Here is a 6,000-nt window from a genome sequence, read left to right on the forward strand (position 1 = left end):
TCAAGAAAGGCGGGATATTCTCCAACCTTTGATAGAATACTTCGAGGAGACATGGATAGGCAAAATGATAGCAATGAGATCCCCATTGTTTAGTATTTCATTATGGAATTGCTATGATTCCACTTTGTTGCGAGCTCCAAATACCAACAATGCAGTAGAAGGTTGGCACCGGAGTTTTTCTTCCCATATAAGTTCCCATCATCCAACCATTTGGAAATTTATCAAAAGTATGAAATATATATTATATTAAAATATTTTAAAAATCTTATTTAATTTTTAGCTCTCAAAGATGAAGATAGCCTTAATTGCTATAAATTAGAGCAATATTCTTTGGGACTATTGGCTCCACTCTCAAAGAAATAATATCGGGAAAGAGCTCAACGGGTATATAGAATAGTCGAAGATTACTATTCAAGGCCCATGTTAGATTACCTAAGGGCATTGTCTCACAATATTAATTTAAATGTTTAAATTATATTTTTAAATTATATAATTAAATTTATATTATAATGTATTTATGCATTTGTTATGAATAAAAATTATATATTTTGGATTATGGAACTATTTTGAATTAATTTTATTTGATCGAAAAAATTTGAATAAAGAATTTATGCAATAAAATGTTAAGTTATTAAGATTATTACTAACTTAGTAATTATTTATTTTTGTGAATAACTTAATTTTTCTAACTTATCTTATTGCTTTCCAAGTGATGGTGTAGGACATTGCTTTTTTGGAAATTTTTCTTAAGCTTGATGTTTTCCTTTTCTAAATGTATTTGATATTTCGCATCAAATATATATAATAATAAAATATTCTACATTGTAATTAAAAAAAAACTCAAAGCCTCTTATTGAGTAGATTTTCCAGATTAAATATCCTTAGCCTCTTATTGAGTAGATTTTCCAGATTAAATATCCTTAGCTTCTTATTGAGTAGATTTTCCAAATAAATATCCTTAAATATATTTTTAATAAATTATATTAGATTAAATCTGATTTAATAAGTGCCAAAAAAAAAGAATGGGACGGTAAATGGTCAGAAAGAAAGAAAGAAAGAAAGAAAGAAAGAAAGAAAGACATTTTCTATAAAATCATTCTCTGTAAAATTCTTCAATATAAAATTATTAATCCTTCCCTATAAAATAATTCGCACTAAAACAATTCTCTGTAAAATAATTCTCTGTAAAATAATTCTCTGTAAAATAATTCTCTGTAAAACAATTCTCTGCAAAAATATTCTCTATAAAATCATTCTCTATAAAAGAGATTCTCTATAAAATCATTCTCTCTCTATAAACGACATTCTCTATAATTGTTTTCTCTTTAAAAGTTTCTCTATAAAATAAATTCTCTATAAAATCATTCTCTATAAACGAGATTCTCTACAAAATCATTCTCTGTAAACGAGATTCTCTACAAAATCATTCTCTATAAATGAGATTCTCTATAAACGACATTCTCTATAATTGTTTTCTCTTTAAAAGTTTCTCTATAAAAGTTTCTCTATAAAATAAATTCTCTATAAAATCATTCTCTATAAACGATATTCTTTATAAACGACATTCTCTACAATTGTTTTTTCTATAAAGGTTTCTCTATATTTGCATTCTCTATAAAAGATTCTCTGTAAAGACGGGATACCCATGGGAAATATTTTTAATTAGTATAAATATAAATTTTAGTAAATACATAATTGTAATATTTAACATAATATAATTTTAATATAATATTTAAAGTTAATATATTTAATTTAAATTAATTTGATATAAAGAAAAATATATAAATTGTATTAATATAAATTTTAGTAATATATAATTATAATATTTAATACAAATTTTTGTAAGATCAAACTTTTGAGACGATTACAAAAAGAGAAATTTTTTTTATATATAAAATCTCTCTTTTTTTAAAAAAATATCTAAAATTCGTAGTTTCATTGTTTGTAGATGAAATTAAACGATAGATAATTTTAAGATACAAAAAAAAATAGCAATTAAAATTAAAATATTACGCGCATAAATATAAATATATATTTTTAATTTTTCAAGACATAAAAAATAAAAATAAAGGAAAGAAAATTATAATTTTTATCTAATAACATTTTATAAAACGAAGAAGGAAAAATAGCATCTATCTTGTTAGAATTCAAAAATCTGGAAAGACGAAGAAACATTGTATTGTTATATTTAATATATAATAAGTTATATAAGATCATATTTTTTCATATATACATTATCGAAAAAAATATATATATATTAAATATTTAAAACATAATTGTTTAATTATAACGAAAAATATTTTTTTGTGGTTAAATTCTAAGATATAGTTGCAATGCAAAATATAAATAAAATTAACTAAACAGTTTTTAATATATAATAAATAACTATATTTGATGAACTAGGAGGGAAATAGGAGTGTTTCGAAGAAACATTTGTAGTTCCCCTTTAGGATTTCAAATTGGATTTTTTGTTTAAGACTCGTTTTTGACCCTATCCTTAACGAAATTCTTCTACCCAATTGATTTAAGAACTTTAGGGATTGGGGACCGGGGTTTCCAAGGATGCTAAAAATTAGAGGAATAAATATAAAAGAATTAGGGAGGAAACTATATTTATTAAACTTATTGGTTTCTTGTAGTTCCAAGGGGTCGGTATTTCCGTTAGCCGGAAAGGAGGTAACATAAGAGACGTCCCAGACAAGTCTTGCCGCCGTGCCAAGACGTTAAAGATATGCCGTCGGGGCGCTTACCGTCCGCATTTAGGAGACCTAATGGCTCCAAATGGGGAAATCGGCCGAAATCAAGGCTTTGCCGATTAACCTATTAAGGTCTCAGGAAACGGCCACTGACTTTGAGGCACGAGAAACAATGTCTAGAGAAAGGATCAACCTGTTTGTGACAGGCAGCACAGGTGTCCACAGAAGGGATAAGGCAACCAAGCCTATGGCCAATGGCAGTTTGAAACTCATCGTCTGTGAGTAACGTTTCCTTTTTACCACTCGGAATCGCGTCTAGCCATTCATGGCCGTTAGAGTTTTTTTTTGCGTTTCTGAGCAGTTGAAGGTTAGTTAGATTGGGATACATACAAAGTTTCTCGAACGAGCATTGAAGCATAGGGACCAGGAAGCTCTTTAGATGACAGGAAATTGGCTGCTCGGAGCCTTGGGTGATTAGAGTAAGCCACTCTTGTTTAGCTGAAGATAGGAGGGGATCGTCCAACTCGATAAGCGAGGAAATAGAATCGGCGAAGGATATTCAAGATGAAAGAAAACACGCAATTGCCATAAGGGAGGGGGGTGAAAATCCCAGTCCACCCCGGTAAGCGGGCATAGAGGCGAGGGACCAATTGAAATAGGAAAAATTTAAGCCTAAAAGGGATTCGATAAAATGTTTAATTTTTAATTCGAAGACCTTAAGGAGAGTATTGTACTGGAAAACTGGGGAAGATTTAAATAAATGTAAGAATTTCGGTAGAAAAAGACATTTTTTGGTGAGAAAGAAGAACTGATGCTTAGGGAGATGAGGAAGATTCTTGAGTGAATTGGAAAGGGACTGGATTAAATTGTCAAAGGTTTTTTGACAAAAGGAAGTTGAAAACCCGATAGGGGAACCTAAAAGACAGAGTTCCTCGTGCGGAATGATTGTAAAATCTAAGGGAGGGATAAAATCCTTATTGTTGAGGGAGGAAATTTCACACTTTTTCCTATTTAGGGAAAGACCAATTTTAGAAGCTTCCATTTCAACGTACTCTATGGCCGACATAACTTTGGATAAAGAACCGCCAAAAGAGCCATCGTCATACCATAAATTAAGGTCTAATTTGAAATCAGACTTTAAATTTTTGATCAAATCCTGAATCCCTATAGTAAAGAGCAAGGGACCTAGTGGATCACCTTGCTGAATCCCCTCTCCGGAGGATATGGAAAATTCCCCGAATTTGAGTAACGAAGGAAATCCATAACAGAAATTAAGGAAATTCCAGTATTTTGGGAAATGGTGTAAAAAAAGATGGTAAGAATGCCCTCCTATGGATAGTGTTGAAGGCATTTCTCAAGTCTAACTTGCAGAAAACCTTATCGGCCTCCGTATTTATAAAAATGCGCGCAACATGTGAGGCCACTTCACACCCACCTCTCACTCCAAAGGAACTGGCCTTAGGCCAAATCCTATTTACAATAGCCTTGGCGACTAAACGACGAAAGAATGACCCTATGGCTATGGGTCTAATGCCACCATTCGGTTTGGTCAAAGAAACAAGACGTGCGCCAAAAAGAATAGGACGAATACAAAGAGGAACTTCGCATAAGAGGATATTATTGCAAAGTTCAGTTAATGATTTCAGCAAAGGGTCAATAAAACCACTATCAGAGCATTAAATTAAATCCACAAAAAACCAGGTCTGAAGCCGTCCAACCCACCTGTCGTCGCTTTTTTAATGGACTTTAATTAAGTACTTCATCACAGGTAAAAGGAATAGGGGAAGAGGCATGCGGGTGAATGTTAAAAGGGGAAGCTAGTGGATGTTTTTCAAAAAGTTGTTGAAAGATAGTAACGTTGATAGGTGAAATAGAATCATCGGAAGTCAATATTCGGGCAGCACCGCTAATATCTCCAAGATCTAATTTTTCAGAGATCAATTTACAACGGAAGGAGTTGGGATTTAAAGTTAATTCATCGATAATCGTATTTCCAAAATTGGACACTTTCTCCTTGATTGAGGCAGATAAGTTATTTATTCTATTCTTGGGCTTAACTAAAACTCGAAAGCAGAAACGAATTAAATCTAACCACAAGGGTATTGAGGAGAAATCTGAGTTTAAATTATTCATAAGAGACGTAAAGACCTTGAGATAGACTCTCGAGCGGCTATAGGGATCCTATAAAGAACTGGGGGCTTATGCTAAATAAGGAATAAATCAACAGAGCTTGAGGAACAACAAGCCGGACTGGGGTCATACGAGTGAGGAGCGTTAATAAAAGGAACTGGGCCGTAGGAGAGGGGAAATTTACCAGAATTGTGGCAAGCAGGTGAACCATGTTTCCTAAACACGCCATTTAAATTAAGCGAAATTATTTTCAAGCATACTTGACAACAAGAGTTTACCATGGGATGGCTTTGAAAGGGAGAAAAAAAAAGAAGATATTAACTAGGGAAATGGGGAAAAAAAATTCAAATTGGAAAAAGAGAAAGATACATGAGCTATCCTATCAGAAGTATAATCGAGATTAGAGGGGTTGGTAAATTTTAAAAAAATAAATAAATAATAATAATTATAAAATAAGATTAGATACATAAACATAAAGTATAAAAAGTATTATTAAGAACCAAAAAAAGGGGGGGGGGGTAGAAACAAGAAAAATGGGGGAAAGAAAAAATCAAAAATTGAAAGAAAAAAGAAGAATACACGAACTGTAAGAAGTATTATTAGGAGTATTATTAGAACAAGAAAACAAGATTAAGGGGGGTGCGATTAAAAATTTAAGAAAAATAATAATAAAAAAAAAGATTTAGTTGATGGAGTATAACTTTAAATTCGCAAGGTCTATAAGTCGAAAGGCTTGGTAATACGAAAGGCTAAAAAATAATATTGAAAATAAAAATAACAAAGAAAATGTTTAATGAGATATTTGATTGATATATTGCTTTTTTTAGAGAAAAAATATTATAATAACATTACATTATAATATATTAAAAATATGGAAATTTTAAGATCTTTTCAATTTTTTTATTAATTCTTTAAAATAATTTGCGGTTAAATTAATATTTTTAATTAAATTAATATTTGGTTATGATTTTATATATTATGTAAGTATAAATATATTGTAATCTAATATATATAATCTCCATAATCACATGATGATCGTTTTCGTATCTCCGTAATGTATTTAAAATTTAAGGAGACTATATAGTGTATTGTTAATTAAAAAATTTTTTTTGCCATCCTCAGGATTCGAACTTGCGACTTCACGATTGGAAAGGCAAACGTTCTTTCAATGTAG

The sequence above is a fragment of the Gordionus sp. m RMFG-2023 genome, chromosome 1 (genome assembly GCF_954871325.1).
Source record: "Gordionus sp. m RMFG-2023 chromosome 1, tfGorSpeb1-WG-v2, whole genome shotgun sequence".
NCBI classification, from domain to species: Eukaryota; Metazoa; Nematomorpha; class Gordioida; order Chordodea; family Parachordodidae; genus Gordionus; species Gordionus sp. m RMFG-2023.